Below are 24649 nucleotides of genomic sequence, written 5' to 3'. Positions count from 1 at the left end.
GATTCTCACCCAGCAGGGAAAATCTTCCAGATTTTCAGTCAGGGAGGGCCTGGGTCAATGCCCAGGGTTAACACTGGGCTTGGCTTCAAGCTCAGGACCCAGTCCTATCAGCCCAAATTTTCTTTTCCACCCAGCTTTTCCTATCTCTGGGAGCAGTGACTCATGGGTACAGGGTACCATGATCTGCTGTCTTCAAATCAGAAGATGTCATACTCTTTCCTTCAAGTTTTACTTCTTATTTCATTGAAGTCAACATCAGCCTTCCTATCAGTGTTACCATCTCTTCTCTATAACCCACTGCAGACTAGTCATGAGTTACACTCAAAATGTGAAATTTGGGGATGTGGATAAAAGGGAAGCAATTGTTTTCTATCAAGCCATTAAAACTTTTCAGTTTCCTTTTTAAATAATTGTACACTTCATGAGATACTTCAGATAGGTCTTAACACAAAGAAAGAATGAGCCACAACCCCCTAAAATATGAGGTGGTTAAAATATCTTTTGTCTTTAAAGGGGGTGAATTATTTCAATTTTAAATCCTTGGAGAAAATTGGCTTTCAGATTGCCTTTCGGAACCTGAAGTAGCAGGTCACAGCGGCATCTAGTGGAAGTTAATGGTATAACAGTTGGCCTAGACTAAGCAGAGAAAGAGAATACAGTAATTTCAAAATATTGTATTTTTTTCTTGTTTTTAACTTTTTTCTGAGACAGGCTTGAGTGCAATGGCACGATCATAACTCTCTGCAGCCTCAAACTTCTAGGCTTAAGTGATCCTTTTACCTCAGCCTCACAAGTAGCTGGGACTACAGGCGTGCACCACCATGCCCAGGTAATTTTTTTATTTTTACATATAGATGGGATTTTGCTATGTTGCCCAAGCTGGTCTTGAACTCCTGGCTTCAAGTGATCCTCCCACTTTGGCCTCCCAAAGTGCTGGTAGTACAAGCATGAGCCACCACATCTGGCCTTTTTAACATTTTTGAAGTTAGGGTGTGACATACTAGATAGCATGTCATAATTTAATGAATCTATTTTCTTTATCAGTGATACTACATCTTACAATTGGTGGCATCTTAATTTCATCAAAATATAATTTTTCATATAAAACTTTGTAGGATGCCATTCATTCAGTAACTCAGTAATATTTATTGAGCATCTACTTATACCTGGAAGCTAATGACTTACTGTATGTATTGTATTCATTGCATATATTTTAGTTGTGTTATATTCAAAACTGTTTATTGTAATGCATAATGTAGACATTTATACATTAATGCATTGATATTAATCAGACCTAACTCCATTAATTTAAAAATCCATTCTTGGCTGGTGTATTAGTTCATTTTCATGCTGCTAATAAAGACATACCCAAGACTGGGCAATTTACAAAGGAAAGAGATTTAATGGAAAACTCATAGTTCCATGTGGCTGGGGAAGCTTCACAATCATGGTGGAAAGCAAAGAGGAGCAAGTCATGTCTTACATGGATGGCGACAGGCAAAGAGAGAGCTTGTGCAGGGAAACTCCCATTTTTAAAACCATCAGATCTCTATCACGAGAACAACGCGAGAAAGATCTGGCCCCATGATTCAATTACCTCCCACTAGGTCCCTCCCACAACACATGGGAATTCAAGATGAGATTTGGGTGGGGACACAGCCAAACCATATTAGCTGGGCATAGTGGCTCATGCCTGTAATCCTAACACTTTGGGAGGGCAAGGCAGGTGGATCACTTGAGGTCAGGAGCTCAAGACCAGCCTGGCCAATATGGTGAAACCCTGTCTCTACTAAAAATACAAAAATTAGCCCGGAATGGTGGTGCACACCTGTCATCTCAGCTACTTGGGAGGCTGAGGCAGGAGAATCTCTTGAACCTAGGAGGCAGAGGTTGCAGTGAGCCAAGATTGTGCCACTGCACTCCAGCCTGGGCGAAAGAGTGAGACTCTATCTCAAAAAACAAAAAAATCCATTCTTGTCTAAACCCAGTAGTTCTCAAGCTGGCTGCATGTTAGAACTGTCTGTACAGTTTTCTAAACCATCAGTTCTCAGACCACACTTCTCAGAGATCTGAATTAATTGGTCTAGGAGTGGGGCCCATTCATTAAGAATTTTTCAAAGCTTCCCAAGTGTTCTGATGTGTAGCCTGGGTTGAGAACATTTTCCTTCCTTTAGGTCAGATGGATTCAAGATTACATAGATGTTTTAGTAGTTGGGAAATATAAGTGTTTGGTTTTATAGTAGACAACTCGTATCTTTATTACCATTTATGAATGCAAAGAAACTCTATCTATTAAAGCATTAGTGGATAACACTGAAACCATGATATTTAAGGAAATATTGGCTCCTAAAGACATCCGTGTCAAATACTGTACAATTTGCATTTGATTCTTACACACCCAACATTATTTGAAGTGAACACCATAATAAGATCAGGAATGCTGATGAAGTGTAAAACAGTAGCTGTAAAGTTTACAAGATGTCTCAGTAACATGAAGCCTCTCAAGTGATGTCTATGCACTAAAAGAAAGCAATCTAAGATATCAGTTCCTCAGAATATCCTTTTCATAGCTGAAAGTGAACTCTGCTCATTTCAGGACTGACCCCTAAGCATACTACAGAGATGGCATAATGCTCTTGACCCCCTAGCTGGTCCAGTAGTATAATGTGATACCACATCAGACCTCAACAGGCATAAGAATAGTATTTCATGGGAGCCAGCTTGCAGAAGAAAGGACCCTGTTCATTTCTGGGCCCTACCTCTTGCTAACTTTGTAATGTTGGACAAGTTATTAAACTATCAAATCTGTTGTTTCCTGGTATGCACAATTCGGATAATAATTCTAAGGTTCAGCTATTGCGGATGTTGGAGTTAACATAGGTAAAAACATGCTACTCCTCATGACGGTTCCCTGTGACTGCTTTTGGCTCATTGTGGTGTGTTACAGAATATTCAAGAAAGAATAGCACTATTAACCCCTTCCATCCTGCCTCTTCCAACCTCTATAAACTAGTGTGCAGGGTTTGGGCACTGGGTCTATGTTTAAACAATAGCTTAACGCCTTTTGGGTTCCTTGGATTTGATATATAAAAAAAAAAGGTCTTTTCAAATTCATAAGACTTTCCATCCAGTGTTTCCTTGTGGCCTAGTAACAAGATCCTAAAATACATTCACTTTTATCTCCCTCCTGCCATCAAAAACAACCCCTCTCGAGGGCCAGGGGCTGGCTGGGAGCCTGGGGTGTGTTCAACTAGAGAAAACCATGGGCCCTTTAATTTAGGGCCAGGCTACTGAAAAGAGAGACTAACAGAGCCTCCCAGTCTCCACCCATCACTGGGTTGAACGTGTGAGTTTGGAGTCAGGGGGTGGCGTACCTGTCAAAGCAGCAGAATATCTAGAAGAAAAACAGTAGCGAGGAGATCTTCAAGGAGGAAATTTAGGAGCTTTTGGGCTTGTTCCCTAAAGCCCATAAGTTCTAGTTCGGTTTCATAGTCTCAGGCCCAAATGTCCCACTGACTTCACGGGGACCTTGTCTGTGCTCTTTGAATGTGACCCGCCCTGGGTCAGATGACCGTCTCCATGTCCCAAAGGTCAGATTTAACCTGGTTTCTACGACTCACACTAATGTAACCCAATCATGGTTTCACTTTTCTAAAAAAAAAAAAAAAAAAAAAGTGAGATATTGACTGAAACTCCCATTAATAATGTATTTCAATGCCCTGCAGATGTGGCAATATAAACAGGCAGTTTTCTTTGCTCTTCATGTTGCTGATATAAACTGGGCAGATACATTTCATGCAAATGGGGCTTGATGTGGATGAAATCTTTCAGCCCTCAGATAAGCCATCATCCTTTTCTCTTCCAAGGCAGAGAAGGAAAGATGAGGGTGACATTGAAGGGTTCAGGATGTGGCAGGCCATTAGCCAGGCAGACAGCAACCACATCACCGAGAAGACCTGCGGCTGAGCCGCGCCCCCCGGGTGTTAGCTGGACTACCTTGGGCCGCTGATTTAAGCTCTCCGAGTTTGCTTTCTCATCATTAAATGCGATCTAATCATACCCCCTGCGTAGAGTTCTGTGCAGATGAAATGAAATGATGTAAATGGAGTGGCTGGCACAGTGATAGCAAGTCTTATTAAAAGATAAGGCGGTGTCTATTTGAAACTCAAAAGTAAACATGAAAAAGAATCGGCAACTTCCTACTGAAAGTGGGTTGACTTTGTAAAAAGAAAAGAAAATATGTAAGAAAGAGGGAGCTAAAGAATGGAATGTATCAGCCGGGCACGGTGACGTGCGCCTATAATCCCAGCACTTTGGGAGGCCGAGGCGGGTGGATCACTTGAGGCAAGGAGTTCAAGATCAGCCTGACCAGCATGGTGAAACCTCATCTCTACTAAAAATACTAAAATTAGCCAGGCATGGTGGCACAAACCTGTGATCCCAGCTACTAGGGAGGTTGAAGCAGGAGAATTGCTTGAACCCAGGAGGTGGAGGTTGCAGTGAACCGAGATTGCACCACTGCACTCCAGCCTGGGCAACAGAACAAGACTCTGTCTAAATTTAAAATAAAATTTTTTAAAAATGAATGGAATGTATCTCTTTCCTGGGAAATTATCCTCCAGACCCTGTGGTTGGTCAGCGGGACGTGTCACTGTCCGAGGCATCACTGTTATTCGGGCTGCAGTAACAGGTCCGAGGCTGCAAAGTCTGAGGTGGCCTGGTGCCCAGCCTGACCTCAGGCGAGCTCCCGGCTGAGAGGGCGGGTACAGGGAAGCCCAACCCAGCCCTCCCAATGTTTCACTTCATTGCCCGCTCCCTGATTTCTGCTGGGTCTGGTGTTAGGCTCCTGGATATGGGGCCGTGTGCTAACTTGCCATAAACAGACTAAAAAGGGGGAACTTTGCAGCTAAGCCAAGTCAAACACCACATTGAAAACCTTGCCTGAGTTGCCCCAGGGTGTTTCCAAAAGCAAAGCAAACATTATAAATGAACAACATGCTCTAATTCTTCACCTCGCGGGACTCACATTGGAAGACAGGTAGACTCTGTGTGCGCGGCTGGGGCAGGCTTCTGGGCCCAGTACTGCTCCTGGGGTTGCTCCGGAGACCCCCTGATTTTCTCCACCAGCCCCCTGATGTTGTGAAAATGTTGCTCGTCATCAGGAGATGACAGCAGCCCTGGGGGCAGCATTGATCAACTAAGGAGCAATAAATCCCTGCTGGCTTTGCCCAGCTGGCTCCATGAGCTAGAATACGTCACTCGATTTGTCTTTGGCTCTGTAGTCCAAGAATCAGTATTTATTGTCTACGTGTCTAAATCAGTGAATCTCAACATCATGATGCATAAGAGTCACGTGGACTGGAACAGGGGCTGACATAAAACCACAGATTCCTAACCTCCCCTCCTGAAATTCTGATTCGGTAGGTCAGGGTTGGGGCCCTGGTACGGACATTGCAACAAGCCCCCTGCAACAACTTTAGAGACTCTAAACACAGATAAGCCACTCTGTTCTAATCTTGATCACTTTCTACTAATAGCCTAAATGCACTCAATCCTCCATTAGTAACTCTCTGCAGGAACCCAGCCCATAAAACAAAAAGGCTGTGTGTATGCAGGTTTCAAGTAAAAACTTGGGAGGCTGAGGCAGGAGAATCGCTTGAACCCAGGAGGCAGAGGTTGCAGCGAGCTGAGATCACACCACTGCACTCCAGCCTGGGCGACAGAGTAAGACCGACAAACAAACAAACAAAAACCTTAGAGAAAGCTGAAAGCAATGGCCCCATTCACATCAAAGTGCTGAAGGTCAGTTTCCCGCAGTTGCGGGGTTCATTGCCCCCGCAAAACCGATGTGTGCTCTGGGCTTATTTCTTGAGTCCTGTGGTCAATGATATCATCTCTCTACTCCTCCTTCAATGAAATTTCCTAAGATGCAACCCCAGAAAGGTTACCCTTCTGTCATATCAGTGATTGTCATGATTTGGCCCTGAAACTGGCCAAATTAGAAAATAAAGGTGCTTCATCCAGATGGATGGAGTGCAAGAGGACACTCCCATCTGGGTGGCTGAATTATAAAAAGTACCCTTGCTGAGCGAACCACCTAGAAGAAAGGGACAGGTTCCTGGCACCTCAGGCAGGAATCAAGCCTTGGTTGAATTTCAGCCCCCATGAGGGCCCCTCAGCGGCCACCTTCGTGCAGGGCTGATGGTGTCCAGGCAGACGCAGCCAGTGGGGCCCAGACCTGAACTGAGACTGGTTTTCCCGTGTCTGTATTGGAGCTGAAGGCCAGCTGAGAGGTGCCCCCACCTTTCTGTAGGCTGCTGTCTGCCACAGCCAGATCCTATGTTCATTTTTTCCAGGGTGGAGGGGAAGAGAGCTTAGCCATCGGTCCTACCAGTTCCACGTCCCCATCGCCTGCAACAGTGCTCAGTTTATAGAGGCTTATACTCACAACAAGTCTGCTGATATTAAGTGCATGTATCCAACCTGAGACTGGAAATCTCCTATTTTATTCAAACAACCTGCTGCCGTGCAAGTATTTTTCCCACCAGTTGGTCTACTGGTCTTTCACAGCTAAATCCAGACAAGAGATGTAAAATACAAGTTCATATAGATCTTCCAGGACCAGAGAAAAGGCATTATTAGTATTATTATTTTACTTTTTTTCTTCTCTTTCCACTCACAATTGTCCTGGCTCACAAACGCATCTTCCTATCTGGGCACAGTGGCTCATGCCTATAATCCCAGCACTTTGGGAGGCCAAGGCAGGTGGACCGCCTGAGGTCAGGAGTTCGACACCAGCCTGGCCAATATGGCAAAACCCCATCTCTACTAAGAATACAAAAATTAGCTGGGCATGGTGGTGGGTGCCTGTAATCCCAGCAACTCATGAGGCTGAGACAGGAGAATCGCTTGAACCCCAGGCGGTGGAGGTTGCAGTGAGCCAAGTTTGCGCCACTGCACTCCAGCCTGGGCAACAGAGCAAAACTCCATCTCAAAAAAAAGCATCTTCCTCTCGCTGACAACAGTGTCACCCTGTGCTGTACCACCAGTGGCCAAGACACATTTCAGTGGCTGAGACTGAGACTGAAGAGCTAAGGAAAGTAGCAAAGGAAATTAAACCACAGCCTCACGGGGCAGCCCCCACAGGTGCCCCCACCCAGCCCCCCGGAATAACACTGAAGCCACCGGCCAAGGACCAGGAGTGCGGCTCCTAACTCATTGCTTTGAGGATGGATCACGCAGGTGTCTCAAGGTGGTTGGGACCTGGGCGGGGGCAGAAGGGGGCAGATGTGATCTGTGGACGGGAAAGGTGTCTTGGCTAAACGGCGATGAAATGAGGACTGATTTCTGGGCTTCATTCCGGCTTTCCGGGCTTAGGTCAGGCCTTTAAGATGATTTGTGCAAAACCTTTGAAGTTGGATATTTTCTCAGCTCGTTTGGGGCCTGTTGGAGTTTGCTGAAAGATAAGAGTTATTGGAGATATGAAAGATCCATCTGAAAGGAAGGGAAAAGAAAACAGACCCTGAGCCCCTTCCTGTTGGAAAGCAAAGAGAGCCTGTGTGTGTGTGCCTGCCGCCTGCCTTCCTTCTTTCCTCCCTTCCTCCCTTCCTCGCTTCCTCCCTCCCTTCCTCCCTTCCTCCCTTCTTTCCTCCCTTCCTCCCTCCCTTCCTCCCTTCCTCGCTTCCTCCCTTCTTCCCTCCCTCCCTCCTTCCCTTCCTCCCTCCCTTCCTCCCTTCCTCCCTTCTTTCCTCCCTTCCTCCCTTCCTCGCTTCCTCCCTTCTTCCCTCCCTCCCTCCTTCCCTTCCTCCCTCCTTCCCTCCTCCCTTCCTCCCTTCCTCCCTCCCTTCCTCCCTTCTTTCCTTCCTTCCTCCCTCCCTTCCTTCCTCCCTTCCTCCCTCCCTCCCTTCCTTCCTTCCTCCCTTCCTCCCTCCCTCCCTTCCTCCCTCCCTCCCTTCCTTCCTCCCTTCCTCCCTCCCTTCCTCCCCTCCTCCCTTCCTCCCTTCTTTCCTTCCTCCCTCTGCTTTCTTCTCCATTGGCTGGGCGGGTATCCTGAGTGATTTGCAAGCATTTGCTCTCAGGGGTCCATGTCATCTGATTTAGACTAGGAAGGGGGAGCAGGGGATGCTCTTTTGCCTAAATCTCCTGCCTGGTTCTAAATTTGGAGGGATTCGTCCCTAGAAGAAAGGCTTCTAAATCATTTCAGATAGAGCACAGGCTCTAGAAACCCTTTTTTTTTTTTTTTTTTGAAACAAGGTCTCACTCTGTCTCCCTAGTTGGAGTGTAGTGGTGTGATCATGGCTCACTGCAGCCTCAGCCTCCTGGGCTCAAGAGATCCTTCCACCTCAGCCTCCCAAGTACCTGGGACCACAGGTGTGCACCACCATGCCCAGCTAACGTTTGTATTTTTTTTGTAGAGATGGGGTTTCACTATGTTGCCCAGGCTGATCTCAAACTCCTGGACTCCAATGATCCTCCTTCCTCAGCCTCCCAAAGTGCTGGAATTACAGGCATTTTGGGAGCCACTGCACCCGGCAGAAACCCTGATTTTTATAACACAGTATATTAGCATCCTAGGGCAGCTGTAACAAAGTACTTCAAATTCGATGGCTTAAAACAACCGAAATTTACTCCCAGTTCTGGAAGCCAGAATTCTGAAATCAAAGTGCCAGGAGGACCACGCTGTCTCTGAAGCTCTAGAAAAGAAGGCTTCCTTGCCCCTTCCAACTTCCAGTGGGACCTGGCCATCCCCAGCATTCCCTGCCCTACAGCTGCAATCTCCGCCTCAGTCTTCACATAGCCCTCTTCCCCCTGTGTCTCCCCTGCTCTTATAAGGACACCAGTGGCATTGGTGTAGGGCCCACCCTAATCCACAGTGACCTCATCTTAACTCATTACACCTACAGCCCTACTTCCAAATAAGGTCACGTTCTGAGGTTCTGAGTGGACAAGAACTTTGTGGGGTAAGAACACTCTCTAACTCAGTGCGTGGGTTGTAAAATCACCCTTGCTTCTTAGCCTGTGGGCCAGGGGCTCTAGCCCCAAGCTCCAGGCTGTCAGGAGGGAAGCTGCAACTGCTCATTGTAAACATCAGCATCTGCATTGATCGAATGTGCGTGGCAGCACCTGCTTTTTTGATGAAGTCAGTGTGATTTCCTGAGACTCCAGAACTCAAATGGGTAGCAAAAAATTTCAGGTTCCCTTTTCCATAACTGAATATGATTTCTGTCTCAAGCCTTCATCCCACCCCATAATGGAGTTCTTAAACTTGACAATTAAACAAAATTCAGTCAATTCAGGATAAACTTGATCCAATCAGACTTTCTGGTTCCCCTTTATTTATTATTTATTTTTCTGAGATGGAGTTTCACGCTTGTTGCCCAGGCTGGAGTGCAATGGCACGATCTCGGCTCACAGCAACCTCCGCCTCCCGGGTTCAAATGATTCTCCTGCCTCAGCCTCTTGAGTAGCTGGGGTTACAGGTGTCCACCACCATGTCCAGCTAATTTTTGTATTTTTTAGTAGAGAAGGGGTTTCACGATGTTGGTCAGGCTAGTCTCAAACTCCTGACTTCAGGTGATCCACCAGCCTCAGACTCCCAAAGTGCTGGGATTACAGGTGTGAGGCACCGTGCTGGGCCTCTGGTTCCCCTTTCTGTGTGTGGGGATTTGTTCCTCCACCCAGGGAACTCAGGTAACAGCAGGCATCTGAGGGAAGTTTGGGAACATCCAGGCCTCCTGTGTGGTCCTCGTCTGGATACAGATGTCTACGGGGATGCACAGGAAGACCTGTGGTCCTTGAGCAGAATCACTGTATTCATCTGCCAAGAATGTTGTAACAAAGCTCCACAGACAGGGTGGCTTAAACAACAGGCATTTATTGTCTCACAGTTCTGGAGGCTGGAAGTCCAAGATCAAGGCACCCACAGGGTGGGTTTCTCCTGAGGCCCCCTCCCTGGCTTATAGATGCTGTCTTGTCCCTGTGCCATCCCAGGGTCATCCCCCTGCATGTGCCTGTGAACTCGTCTCCCCTTCCTGGGAGGACACCAGTCAGATTGGGTCAGGGCCCACCCGTACGAACTCATTTTAACTGAATCGCCTCTTTGTACACTCCATCTCCAAGTACAGCCACATTCTAAGGCACTGGGGGCCAGGACTTCAACATATAAATTTGGGAGGGGACACAGTTCAGCCCCTAACAATCATCTTTTCATGCCAAGGCAGTAACAGCTCAGATTCTCTCGAACATGCCAGTGTGCAGGGACTACAGAGCTTCTTTAGTTCTCCTCCTTGTGAGACCCTCTCCCACGGCCAGCCCAGGGGACTTTAATTCGTTAGGAATATCCTCTCAGCCCTGTCTGTTTGAAACAAGCTTCTTTGATTGAAATGGGCATTATTAGATAAATATTTGTTTGTAGATTCCACTCTCGTCAGTCCTGTTTCTCTCTTCCCTGGCATCATATCCTACATGGCGACCAGTGTGCAGGAAATCTCACAGTCCCCCTGGGAGAGAGGATGGTCTCCCGGTCTGTGCCAGAGGCTAGTCCGACATCAGCCTCTGCTGCCCAGCAGGTGTCCACCCAGCACGGGTGGGCTCTTTGCGAATCCAGTTGATGTCCCCGCAGAAGATCCTGAGGTCCTGCTCTTGGGGGTTCTCACATGTGAGCAAGTCCACCATGGTGATTCCCCCCAAGAACTAGCGGGATTCCCAACCCATCCTGGCCAAAGTGGGCTCTTGGCATCCACTGGCTCCCAGCCAGGACTTGGCGCCCAGCCACTCTATACCTGCTTTGGGAACACATGAGGATCCTGGGTCCCCTCCACACCATGGAGGAGATGAAGGCTGTGAGGAATCCCAGCGTGTGCTCATCCATCCCACCTTCCTCCAGCCACATGTGTTCCTTCAGTACCCACCCACACTCCCATTCTGAAATGGGGCCTCCTCCAATGATTCCAAGCAGGGGGCAGAAAAAAAGCCCATTTTGCAGAGGCTCCCGCTCCACAATGTTAGCTGCGAGAGAGACTATGACAAGTGTGCGGCCGCTAGGCTTCCCTTCCTCGCCCTCCCTCCTCCTCCTCGTGCCCCAGGACTGGAAGAACTGAGCTTCCCTTGCTCCTTGAAGCTGACACTGGCATGCAATGTCCTGAGTTTTCTGGATTATAAGAACCTCAAAGATCAGACCTGCAGGCCCAGGTCTTTATATGGTAATCAGAGCTAAAGGAACCTTGAAGATTATCTCTTACCAATGCCTGGCTTACAAGAACCCTGTCTTGCTGAGAACATAAAAACCTATGTTACTAGAACCCACATTAAGAAAGCTTAATGTGTCTTGCCATTTCTCCTCCGTGCCCTGCCTCCCGGGGAAGGCAGAAGAGCAGCCCTCTCTACTCACAGACCCCAGCTCAGGACTCCTGTGGTGACACCCCCAACTGTGGGGTGGACCCAGAGACCAGGACAGGACGAAGGCCCCTCTCACAGCCCCTCACAGCTGCTCTCCAGGAGGCTGCCCTTTTATTTCCTTGAGTCCAGGAGGCTCGACCTCCTCCCGGGGGGTGGGGGGGCAGAAAAACAAACCGGTAAACAAAACACATGCTCAACAGTATCCTCTCAGGGTTGGTTCTGTCCTGCTCTTGGTCTTCAATGCCTGATTTAAAGGCCAAGAGTTTGAGATGCTTCTTTGCGATCTTGTCTGACTCGTCTCTCCCCACAAAGACACAGTGGCTCAGAGCTCCCAGGCAGAGAGGGGGACTCAGAGAGCTTCCTCCTACAGAGAACATCATTCTCTCACAGCTCCAGAGGCTGGAAATCCAAAATCAAGGTGCCTGCAGGGCCACGACCCTCTGAAGGCTCTAGGGGAGGCCCCTTCCTTTCTGGTCCCAGGCCCTGGTAGCTCCAGGTCTCCTTGGCCTTCCCTGGCTTGTAGTCGCATCATCCCCATCTCTGCCTCTGTCGTCACATGGCTGTCTTCCTTCTTCCATGCCTATCCTTTTTTTGTAAGGACAGCAGCCATTGGAAGCCAGTATAACTTCATCTTTACCTTTGTTTTGTTTTGTTTTGTTTGAGACAGGGTCTTGCTCTGTCACCTAGGCTGGAGTGCAGTGGCACAATCACTGCTCACTGCAACCTCCACCTCCCAGGCTCAAGAGATCCTCCCACCTCAGCCTCCCAAGTAGCTGGGATTACAGGTGCTCGCCACCATGCCCTGCAGCTAATTTTTGCATTTTTTTTAGAGACAGAGTTTCGCCATGTTGCCCAGGCTGGTCTCGAACTACCAACCTCAAGCAATCCTCCCACCTCAAGCTCCCAAAGTGCTGGGATTACAGGCGTGAGCCACCGCAGTCAGCCACATACTAAATTAATCACACCCATAAAGACTCTATTTCCAAAGAAGGTCATAGTCCGAGGTTCTGGGTGGACGTGAGTTTTGCAGGGACACTATTCAACCCACGTCAAGGACTCCTCACTTAATGCATCATGATACTGTTCTTACTCCAGTGGTGAGACCCCAGCCCAGAGCGGGTGCTTGGGAAGAGAGGCGGCCTGTCCACATGCACCTGTCCTCCCAACATGCACCATATTTACTGGGAAAGCTGTACAGCCTCACACATGACCTTCAGTAGTCCCCGGCCTCCTACAGTCGCCAGTCCCGAGGCATGTACTCCAGGCTCCCCACTTTCCTGACACAGCCCCACCCTTCTCCAGATCTTTTATGACCATTTGCTTATTTGCTTATACCCCTCCTTGTTCCAAAAAGGATTTCAGGCAGATGGTTTTTATTACCAGGCTAAATGAACACAGCGAGATCCTGTAGCAAATACAGTCTTCTCAGCAAACATAAATTTCCATGAAGCCAACATGAAAAGACCCAAAAAGTACGCGGAAATTAAAATGATCGTGTTAAGCTTGACATCAGGTCCCTTTCTTATTTTCGTTGACTCGCTGACACACACTACATTCCTCGCCGTTTTGCTTTTGAAAGCTTTGTGTGTTGCTTCTTGTTTTCTGGTAACCCCTTTACAGAAGAGGCCCCCAGCTGGGAAGGGAGGTTCTTGAGGTTATTAAGAGCTGAATACAGTGAGTCAGTGCCTTGTTTTAGGGCACAAACCTTAGGAAAGAGACTGTGAGTGAAGTTCTTCAGGGTATCTGGGGATCCTAGTTCCTGCACCAGAGCTGAGCCCTTTAATCACATTGACCCTAATTAGTTTGCTGGGGTGAGGGTTGAACCGTTGACTCATGTTTTGTACTAAAAACAGGGGAGGAGATGCAGCCCCCCAAGTTAACATGATGCAAATGAAGGCCTTTCTTTGGCCTTTGGAAAGGTTTGGCTTTGCTGCTGCCAAAAGTCATTTTGAGAAAACAATGTATGTGTGTCCGGGGTGTGTGTGTGTGTGTGTGTGTGTGTGTCTGTGCACTTGCATGTGTGTGCCCACACGTGTTGGCACATGTGCACGTTGATGCATATCTGAATATGTTCATGTGTTTGGAAGGAGCAGAAAGCAGAAGCGGTGAGGAGGGTGCAAGCAAACCTGATTCCACGTGTATCAAACTGAACAGTCAGAGAAAGGCCCAGGTGGGAGGGTCTCTTAAGGCCAAGAGTTCGAGACCAGCCTCCGCAACATAGAGAGACCCCCATCTCTACAAAAAATTATAAGTAAAAAAATTTTTTGGCCAGGCATGGTGGCTTACACCTGTAATCCCAGCACTTTGGGAGGCCGAGGCAGGTGGATCCCTTGAGGTCAGGAGTTTGAAAGCAGCCTGGCCAACATGGTTAAACCCCATCTCTACTAGAAATACAAAAATTAGCCTGGAATGGTGGTGCACACCTGTCATCTCAGCTACTTGGGAGGCTGAGGCAGGAGAATCACTTGAACCCAGGAGGTGGAGGTTGCAGTGAGCCAAGATCACGCCACTGCAGTCCAGCCTGGGTGACAGAGTGAGACTCTGTCACCAAAAAAAAAAAAAAATTAAAAAAAATTGAACTAGCAGACATGGTGGTTTGCACCTGTAGTCCCAGCTCTTTGGGAGGCTGAGGCAGGAGGATCTCTTAAGCCCAGGAGCTCAAGGCTGCGGTGACCCACGATCAAGCCATTGCACTCCAGCTTGGGCAACAGGGCAAGATCCTGCCTCTAAAAATTAAATTAACGAAGTTAAATAGAATAAAATAAAACAGAGCATTCTTCTCCCTTTGGGAGGGGATCTGATGATATCTGAGTGTCTCTGGAGCCTCTGACTTCCTCATCTCTAGACTGCCTGGTCCGTGGCAATCTAGAGAGATGCTTCCAGCGAGGCCGCAGCAAAGTCATCCTGATCCCTCAGCCGTAAGAGATACAGCTGGGCCTGGGAGTGGAGAAGACCTTGCAGAAAATTGTGTTTGAGATTCACACCTGTTCATTCAACGGCTCCTGGTTGAGGGCTCAGTGCTCATCACAGCTGCTTCCTCTCATGGCTTGAGGGAGGGTTGGTGGCTCTGGCTGGCTACTGGGGGAGGAAAGAACTTGGGGCTTGGATGGGAGGCCCAGGTGAGGCCCGGACCTTCCTATGGCCAGCCGTGAGGACTGGACGTGATGCCTGGCAGTGATAATAGCTCCCTCGCGGTCATTGGCAAGACTAAATAACAGTCTATGCAGACGTGCTTAGGAAATTATAAGGTCTGAGGCAGGCCAGAGGGTCAGGTTAAGAGGGCAGCAACTAGGTGGCATCCAGGACAGGTTTGGCCTTTGTCCAGAGTGGCAGTGGATGACTCTGCCGTCGTCCCCGGCCCCCCACCAGGCCCTGCCGTCAGCTACTCAGCTGCCTCATCCCGTGAGAGCTGAGCCCCTGCCCAAGCTGGTGAGGCCTTCCCACAGCACACCCTGGAGAAGAGGACACTGCAGGAAGCTGCATGTGTTGTGGCCCAAAATCCTGACTGTTGCTCATCCTCCTGGGGTGGGCATGGATCAAGATTTGCCATTGGTGTCTCAGCATCAGCTGGAACTGAGAAGGGAGGGAGGTACTGTGTTGATTAATATCTGAGAACATTTATTCCAATAAAACTCCTTACTCCTAAACAAGTGGACAGCTGCAAGACCACATTTGATGGGACAGTCCAATTCAGAATGGCTAATATCAGTTTTGGATGTTCTCTCTCTCTCTCTCTTTCTCTCTCTCTCTCCCGCCCCCCATTCTCTTTCTCTCTCTCTCTCTCTCCATATATATATATTTATTTTTTTTTTTTTATTTTTTTCTTTGAGACAGACTCTCACTCACTCTGTTGCCCAGGCTGGAGTGCAGTGGCTTGATCTCGACTTACTGCAACTTCCACCTCTCAGGTTCAAGTGATTCTCCTGCCTCAGCCTCCTGAGTAGCTGGGATCGCAGATGCATGCCACCACACCCAGCTAATTTTTGTATTCACCGTGTTGGCCAGGCTAGTCTTGAACTCCTGACCTCAGGTGATCTGCCCACCTCAGCCTCCCAAAGTGCTGGGATTAGAGGCGTGAGCCACTGTGCGCGGCCTCTTTCTGTATTTTTTATTGTAGTAAAACACACATAACGTAAAATGTGCTATTTCAGCCATTTGAAGTACATAGTTCTGTGACATTAAGTACACGCATATCATGCAGCCACCCACCACCATCCCTCCCCAGAGCTTTCTCCTCCTCCCAGACTGAAAGTCTGTACCCATTAAACTGTAACTCCCCATCCCCCTGCCCTCAGCCCCTGGCACCCGCAATTCTACCTTCTGTCTCTATGAATTTGACTATACTAGGTATCTCATAAAAGTGGAATCACAGGCCGGGCGCGGTGGCTCACACCTGTAATCCCAGCACTTTGGGAGGCCGAGGAGGGTGGATCACGAGATCAAGGGATTGAGACCATCCTGGCCAACATGGTGAAACCCCGTCTCTACTAAAAATACAAAAATTAGCTGGGCATGGCGGCACGTGCCTGTAATCCCAGCTACTTGGGAGGCTGAGGCAGGAGAATCGCTTGAACCCAGGAGGCAGAGGTTGCAGTGAACTGAGATCCCACCACTGCACTCCAGCCTGGCAACAGAGTGAGACTCTGTCTCAAAAAGAAAGAGAGAGGGAAAGAGGGAAGGAAGGAAGGAAGGAAGGAAGGAAGGAAGGAAGGAAGGAAGGAAGGAAGGAAGGAAGGAAGGAAGGAAGGAAGGAAGGGGAATCACAGTATTTGTCTTTTTGCAATGGGCATATTTCACTTAACATAACATCCTCAAGGTTCAGCCGTGTTGGAGCATGTGTCAGAACTTCCTTTTTCCGGCTGGATGTTGCATTGTGTGGTTACAGCATATTTTGTTTATCCATTCGTCTCTCAGTGCACGCCTGGCATGCTGCCACCTTTTGACTACTGCAAATAATGCTGCTATGAAGGTGAGTGTGCACACACCTGTTTGAGTCTCTACTTCATGCTTTTGATCTCTTTATATTTTAAGAGACAGTTTTTTGGATGTCACTTCTCATCAGTTCATTCCTGGGAAGCTCAGCTGGGAAGTTACTGGTATCTGTCTCATCCAAAAGGTTAAATCTTCCAGTGTCCTGAGTACACACCAGCAATTAGCAAACGCAGGACCACATTGAAACGCCTGTTGCTGAGATTGTTGTCAGCTAAATGATGGGTGCCGGGTAGATAACAGTGAGGTTGCATTTCACAAATGTGTCATCTGACTTTCAGAAACTTCCCATTTCATACCAACTATGATCTGACAGCACCAAGGAAGCTGCAACATGAACTAAGGTGTACCTAGCTTCAGAGAAGAAAAGTGTAAAAGGAACCTCTTTAATTCATTTCCTCACTGATCCTTGCTATTAAATACATTGCCATCAATTAACTTTTCTATTCTCTATTTGGAAATTTCCTTACTAAAGAAAATTCTATCTGATTCTTTCTAAGTAGACTATGAGGCACTATTAACCCAAGTTATACATGAAGGATTATTTCAAGAAATGGGAGGGAGGAGGGTGGCAGGATGGTGTTGGAAAGCGCTATGGTGTGTGTGGACAACAGTGAGTATGTGCGGAATGGGGACTTCTTCCCCACCCAGCTGCAGGCCCAGCAAGGCGCTGTCAACATAGTATGTCATTCAAAACCCACAACAGGCCGGGCGCGGTGATTCACGCCTGTAATTCCAGCACTTTGAGAGGCCGAGGTGGGCAGACCATGAGGTCAGGAGTTCAAGACCAGCCTGACCAACATGGTAAAACCCCGTCCCTACTAAAAATACAAAAATTAGCCGGGTGTGGTGGCAGGCACCTGTAGTCCCAGCTACTTGGGAGGCTGAGGCAGGAGAATCCCTTGAACCCGAGAGGCAGAGGTTGCAGTGAGCTGAGATTGCGCCATTGCACACCAGCCAAGGTGACAGAGCAAGACTCAGTCTCAAAAAAAAAAAAAAAAATTAAACAAAATCCACAGCAACCCTGAGAACAACACGGCCCTCATCACACTGGCTAATGACTATGAAGTGCTGACCACACTCACTCCAGACACCAGCCGCATCCTGTCCAAGCTACACACCGTCCAACCCAAGGGCAAGATCACCTTCTGCACTGGCATCCACATGGCCCATCTGGCTCTGAAGCGGCGACGGGGCAAGAATCACAAGACGCATATCATTGCCTTCGTGGCAAGCCCAAAGGCAATGAGAAGGATCTGGTGAAACTGGCTAAATTCCTCAAGAAGGAGAAAGTAAATGTTGACATGATAAATTTGGGGGAAGAGGAGGTGAACACAGAAAAGCTGACAGCCTTTGTAAACACGTTGAATGGCAAAGATGGAAGCGGTTCTCATCTGGTGGCAGTGCCTCCTGGGCCCAGCTTGGCTGATGCTCTCATCAGTTCTCCAATTTTGGCTGGGGAAGGGGGTGCCATGCTGGGTCTCGGTGCCAGTGACTTTGAATTTGGAGTAGATCCCAGTGCTGATCCTGAGCTGGCCTTGGCCCTCAGGTTTCTATGGAGGAGCAGCAGCAGCGGCAGGAGGAGGAGCCCAGACGAGCAGCTGCAGCCTCTGCTGCTGAGGCCAGGATTGCTACAACTGGGACTGAAGGCTCAGACGAGGCCCTGCTGAAGATGACCATTAGCCAACAAGAGTTTGGCCATACCGGACTTCCTGACCTAAGCAGTGTGACTGAGGAAGAGGGGATTGCTTATGTCATGCAGATGTCCCTGCAGGAGCAGAGTTTGGCCAGGCGGAATCAGCAGACATTGATGCCAGCTCAGCCATGGACACTTGCCAGCCAGCCAAGGAGGAGGATGATTACGACGTGATGCAGGATCCCGAGTTCCTTCAGAGTGTCCTGGAGAACCTCCCAGGTGTGGATCCCAACAATGAAGACATTTGAAACGCTGTGGGCTCCCTGGCCTGCCAGGCCACCAAGGATGGCAAGAAGGACAAGAAGGAGGAAGACAAGAAGTGAGACTGGAGGGAAAGGGTAGCTGAGCCTGCTCAGGGGACTGCATGGGATGCAGAGAATATAGGGTTAGATGTGTGTTATCTGTAACCATTACAGCCTAAATAAAGCTTGGCAACATAAAAAAAAAAAAAAAAGGAAATGGAACCTCTCATTTCCCATCAGGTTTATATCTGATCTTTCATTCATATCTGATGGGAAATGAGAGGCTCTCCAAGGTAGGTGGTGCAATTTTTGGACAGTGACTTGGTTTGCCTTTATTGTCACTTCATTGTCACTTGTCTGAGGATGACAGGGTGTCCCGAGACAGAAAACAGGACAGAGCAGAGGATTGGGAAGGCACCTTGCTTTCGCTCTGTATTTGGAAATGAACTTGACTGCTGCGATCACTAGTGCAACATCTTGCTGTATTGATTAACCTGTACTCAGGTATCGCTGGTGACAGAAGTGATCCATTTGATCCTAACGAAAATCAGAGCCTTGGCCAGGCACAGTGGCTCACACCTGTAATATCAACACTTTGGGATGCTGAGGCGGGTGGATCACTTGAGATCAGGAGTTCAAGACCTGCCTGGCCAACATGGTGAAACCCTGTCTCTACTAAAAATACAAAAATTAGCCAGACATGGTGGTGCATGCCTGTAATCCCAGCTACTTGGGAGGCTGAGGCAAGAGAATCGCTTGAACCTGGGAGGCAAAGAGTGCAGTGAGCCAAAAATCACACCACTGCACTCCAGACTAGGTGACAGACTAAGACGCCATCAAAAAAAAAAAAGAAAAACAAAATCACAGTCTCACTCCAAGTCATAGAAATAGTGGCAACTGTAAGGAACACATATGGCTGTCAGTGGGTGAAGTCTGTCCCCCAAAATGCATATTGAAGCCCTACCTTCTGGTGCCTGTGAATGTGACCTTATTTGGAAACAGAGACTTTGTGGATGTCATCAAGTTAATATGAGGCCATTAGAATTGGCCTTAATCAGCCCAGTGCAGTGGCTCATGCCTGTAATCCCAGCACTTTGGGAGGCTGAGGCAGGCGGATCACCTGAGATCAGGAGTTTGAGACCAGCCTGACCAACATGGAGAAACCCCGCCTCCACTAAAAATACAAAATTAGCCGGGCATGGTGGTGCATGCCTGTAATCCCAGCACTGGGGAGGCCGAGGCAGGAGAATCACTTGAACCCGGCAGGCGGAGGTTGCGGTGAGCCAAGATCACGCCATTGCACTCCAGCCTGGGCAAGAAAGAATGAAACTCTGTCTCAAAAAAAAAAAAAATGCTTCTTAGAATTGGCCCTCATCTAATCTGACAGGTGTTCTTATAAGAAGAGAACGACATGTGAGGAGAGACATGCAGGAAGACCACCATGTCATGAAAAAGGCAGAGATTGGAGTGGTCATGCTGGAAACCAAGGAATGCCAAGGATTGCCGGCCACCACCAGAAGCTGGAGGAGGCCAGGAAGGCATCTACCCAGTCTCAGAGGAGCACAGCCCTGCTAGCATCTTGGTTTTGGACTCTTGGCCTTCAGAACTGCAAGGCAACAGACAAATGTCTGTTGTCTCAAGCCTCCCAGCATGTGGCACTGTGTTACAGCAGCACCAAAACACCAATGCTCTGGCCAAGTTTCGGGGCTGTTCTCTTGGTGGAAAAGTAACCATCTCTTAAGTCTGAATTTGCAATTCACTGTTCACATCAGAAAGTACAATCTTAAACCCAAGAACATGGGGCTTTTGAATCCAGAATCTAATGGACATGCATGCGTAAATAGAATCCGAGCCTCATGCTCTTCCTACCTCACTCGTCTTTGGGGCAGTTTTGTGGGATTTTCCTAAGGAAAGGGTCTATTTTTTGAAAACGGCCCCAAGGCCTACAGTTCTAAATCCAGACCGTGTCTGAGCATGGACAGTCTAGGTTCCTGTATCCCTGCCCCCCAGTGGGGCCGTAAGTCCTGCGTCCTCCTCAGTGAAGGGCGGAGACTGCCCATCCCTGCAGTGGGTCCGTATCTGGCCCTGTCCCCCTTGGCTCCTTACAGGGCAAGAGAGGCTCAGAAGGTGCTTCTTTCTTTCTTTATTGCAATTGGCCTAGTTCCTGGCTTCTTTTCCTGCCTATATCACCAGCAGGGAGGGAAGGAGACTCCTCCAACAAGAAGGTCCCCACCCCAAATAGTGCCATTGTCAATGCCAGGAATCCAAAAGGTCTCAACCCACAAACCACAACACCCCTCTCCAGGAAGGGGTGACAAAAGCTCTCCTTCGGCAATACCTACGATGGATAAGGCACCACGCCGGGCACTTTGCATCCATCAACTCACACAGCTACAATATTACCAAACCTGGGCTCATCGTTCTTTTAACCAAAGATGGAGGATCCTTTTCCGAGGCTGACCTGCACTCCTAGTTGCCATGGAGAAAGAAGAAACCCTGGTTCCTTCACTGCGTGGTTCCTATGAGGCCTCAGCAGCTGCCTTGTGCTTCTCTCTCTGGACCTCACGTGGCCTCTAGGCCTCACTGGACACAGACCCTGTGACTCCAGACAAAGGGTCAGGAACTTTCTGAGGCCCATTCCAGCAATTCCTGCTCAGAGAGACCCATGGTTTGAAACCACATGATGCATTTGTGCAGCCCTCCAGTTGTAACATTTGCCCAAGGGCTGTGAGCTGCGAAGCTAGCACTGGACCGGGCTCACTCCTCAGGGCCTCTGAACCCAGCGGCGCAGAGAGAGATGCAGACCCCGAGTCAGAAACAACACCACCTGGCCGTGCAAGGAGCTGATGCTGAGATGCAAGGGCTGCAGTGAGGCCTTGGGGAGAACTTGCAGCTGCCAACTCATTCTGGAGATGGATACAGGGTAGTAACATGAGACAGCATAGTGGTAGGAGCCCACAAGGTGAGGCCAGTGTGCTCGGTTCAAACCCTGCCTCCACCACTTACAGGTGTATGACCTTGGGCGGGTGATTTCACTTCTCACAGTCTATTTTCCCATCCATAAAATGAGGTTAATAGGAGTACCTAAAGCAAAGGTTGTTTTAGGATTAAATTAGTAAATAGGTGTAATATGCTTAAAACCACAGCTAGCACACAATGAATGCTGCCTTTGTGTTCAGGACCATTGTGATTGTTGTTACTATTGACACAAGCAGTCTCCTTAGGTCAGACCTCTGCAAAGATATCACAGGCCTAGCACCAAGGTTTTCATGGAAGCGTAGTGACTTTCACAGGATATGCTGTTGATGAATAGAGCAAGGTCAAGTTTTACCACAACCTTTACTCCAGCAAGTTAGCTAAGGATCCACTAACTTCAGACTCAAGTTGTCAGCATGTGTGTCACTCAAATCAAAGGGGACCCAAAACGGTAACCCAAACCCCAGGCATCTCTGCATACATAATTTTCCCTTCATTAATTTGTTTAGTCAACAAACTTTTGCCAGCTTCCTAATGTGTCAGACCCTAGTCTGGCTCCGTGAGAAATAAAAAAATGAATCAAGCTTCAAAGACCAGTTGAGATCAGAATAAAGGTGATCTATCTATCCATCCATCTACCCATCTATCCATCCATCCATCCATCCATCCATTAATCCATCCATCCATCCATCCATCCGTCACTCTATCCATCCATCCATCCATCCGTCCATCCATCCATCCGTCAGTCTATCCATCCATCCGTCAGTCTATCCATCCATCCGTCCATCCATCCATCCGTCAGTCTATCCATCCATCCGTCAGTCTATCCATCCATCCGTCCATCCATCCATCCATCCATCCATCCATCAGTCTATCCATCTATCTATCCATCCATCCATCCATCCATCCATCCATCCATCCACTGAAACATTGACTAACTTCCATCATACCCAGCCCATCAGGATAGTTGCTGCCCTAACTCAATGGGATGATTTTAGGAGTGTTAGGAAAATGCTCAAGACCTTCCTCTTCCAAATCCTCACTTACCCCCGATTGGCATTCGAAGTTTTACTATTAAATCTTTATTCCTTAGACTTAAAAGTACCTCCTGGGAGGGACAAAATGTTGAGCCATTATGAGTCATTTACTCCTTAGAGTTTAAAACCAGACCCAAGGGCAGACGTTGATGGAAGTTGGAGGAGCCAAGAGAAGAGTTCCCTGCCCACTCAGGGAGAGGATTGGGAGAGAAGGGCTGGAGACTCGGGACCAGCCTCTCTACCCCCTCATTTTCCCTCGCTCTGTGTGTGCCTGTGGCCCTGACTCTGAGAGGCAGGAGGGAAAGGTGTAGTGCTAGCCAGGCTCCCTGCTACTCATACGTGCTGGAGTCCAATAACTATCTGATGAACGAAGAACAAATCAATACCTTTCTATTTAGATTTCGTCACATCATGTTTCTGTGACTTTGCCCTCTGGTCCAGGAAACACTGTTTTATCCAAGAGGAGCCTTGGGCCAGGGTCACAGGTCAGGGAATTTTCATGCTTCAGCCCAGAACAGGAATGACTTGTTTCAAAGAAAATCAAGACTAATAAAGATTTCACGAAATATCTACAAAACAGAACGTTATGTCCATTTCATTCACTGTCACAGTGTAATATCCCTAAAAACTATCATAATATTTTAAAGCAATTTGGAGTTTACATTTTCTGTCTGCGGGGTTTCCTAATAATACACAACGAATGCCAAGAAATCAAAGCCACTTGTAAACTAAATGTAATGAACTTGTAGCCAAATCATCTCAAAGACAAAGTTATAAAAAATAATTTCTAAAAAGTGCCCAGCATAAAATTATAGATAATATGGGCACATTTTACTATTATGCTAGCACCCCTATATATTCCAATATTCTTAAAATGGTGTTCAGCAAAGGCGATGATTCTATCTCCAAGTTAGTTCATTCCTTTAACAGTTTCATTTCAGCCTGTGTAACTTCTTTAGGTGGGGTGGAGGATCTAACGAAAAGGTCTATTTCGTTGTCAGGTAAAATTCTGCGTGGTTTTACGTAACTTGCCTGGCATAGATGGTGAAATAGTATATCTGGTGGGAAACCTCTAAGGATAGAGGATCTGGGCCTATAAATGACCTGAACCAAAGTTGTTTTTGTTTGTGACTGTTCACTTCCAAAAACAGACCAAAAAAGCTATGCAGATGTGGGTTATGTCAATCCTCCATCAATAACATTTAACAGATGCTTCCGAATGCCTGCTCCAAGCTCCTGACACTACTGGATGTGCTGTCTTTCTGTCCTTCACTGTCCCATTGCCAGGGACACAGGGGCCAGGATTTTGGTCCATGCCCAGGGCGTTTGTCCACACCAGATTCCTTCACTGCATCTTTTTTTTTAAACACCAACCAGAGCCCGGCGGATTGATGCACACTGTGGAAGACACGCAGAAGCCCAAGGAAGTCCCTGGCCCTGGAGCATGTGCGGTGGGCTCAGTGAGGAAGGGGTGGAAATTCTTGTCATGTTAAATCCGTGGCTCTCAGCACACTTCTGAATTGCAGAATCGCCCACAATGATTTTCAAAATTGAAAAGGAACTGGGATTTGTGCCTTGAGAGGGTCCCCAAACCTTGGAGCCACTCAGGGTGCTGGCTTTCGGCTACACATTCCCACCAAGAGATTTCATTCTTGCAATTTTCAAGGCCAAACATCTCTTAATCACCGAATCATTCCTCAAAGGGCTGGAGGCGTTCCCAGCCCTGACCAGTTCCCTCAGCCACCCTCAGGTGCTGCCTTCACTTCCAGCAGAACTCTCCCTAGCCCTCCTAGACGTCGGTGACAAGCAAGTGTCTTGACCTTCCAAGAAAGTCACCTTCTTCTGTCAGCACTGGTTTCACAGTATGCCATGTCTCTTATCTCCAACTCGTAGCAAATTGTCCCTCTGTCCACACTTGCTCCTTGACCCATCCAGCTCCACATTCCACCAACAGACCATCCGAATCACCCACAGCTGCAGCTGTAGAAAAAAGCAAACAAAAGCAGTTGCTCATTGATCAGAATCGACCCGCATGTATCTAGGGCCCATAGCAGCCTAAAGGCTGAGAAGCTGAGTTACTCAATAGCAGAAAAGTCCAAAGCAGTGTGAGGACAACCGCCAGGTGGTGGCTCAGAGGAGGACACAGTCGCTGTGGGCAGGTGGTCAGGGCGCAGGAGGGAATGAGCTGTGGATTTTTAGTAATCTACAACAATCAGGCAGTTCCAGGACACAGGGAAGTGAGTGTGAACAGCCAATGGACCCGGAGCCGAGAGCCTGGGCAGGCGTAGGCTGGACTATGGACGCCCTGCAAC

General features: G+C 48.1%; 1 protein-coding gene and 1 pseudogene across 5 annotated transcripts in view; both read left to right on the top strand.

The window, feature by feature from the left end:
- The window catches only part of CLDN14 (claudin 14), an 81780-nt gene that overhangs the window by 37825 nt on the left and 19306 nt on the right, over positions 1–24649 (top strand). The window contains exon 1 of one of the 5 annotated variants that reach the window (XM_063803742.1): positions 16214–16366. The exons of the other annotated variants lie outside the window; for them this stretch is intronic. The gene's annotated coding sequence lies outside the window, so the exon portion shown is untranslated. Of the gene's footprint in view, positions 1–16213; positions 16367–24649 lie in introns of those variants that run through there. 5 annotated transcript variants of the gene reach the window in all.
- Positions 16614–18541, top strand: LOC470086 (proteasome 26S non-ATPase subunit 4 pseudogene; annotated as a pseudogene).

The sequence above is a fragment of the Pan troglodytes genome, chromosome 22 (assembly GCF_028858775.2).
Source record: "Pan troglodytes isolate AG18354 chromosome 22, NHGRI_mPanTro3-v2.0_pri, whole genome shotgun sequence".
NCBI classification, from domain to species: Eukaryota; Metazoa; Chordata; class Mammalia; order Primates; family Hominidae; genus Pan; species Pan troglodytes.
Note: the sequence above shows the minus strand (reverse complement) of the source record. Positions and strands in the feature narration are given on the sequence as shown.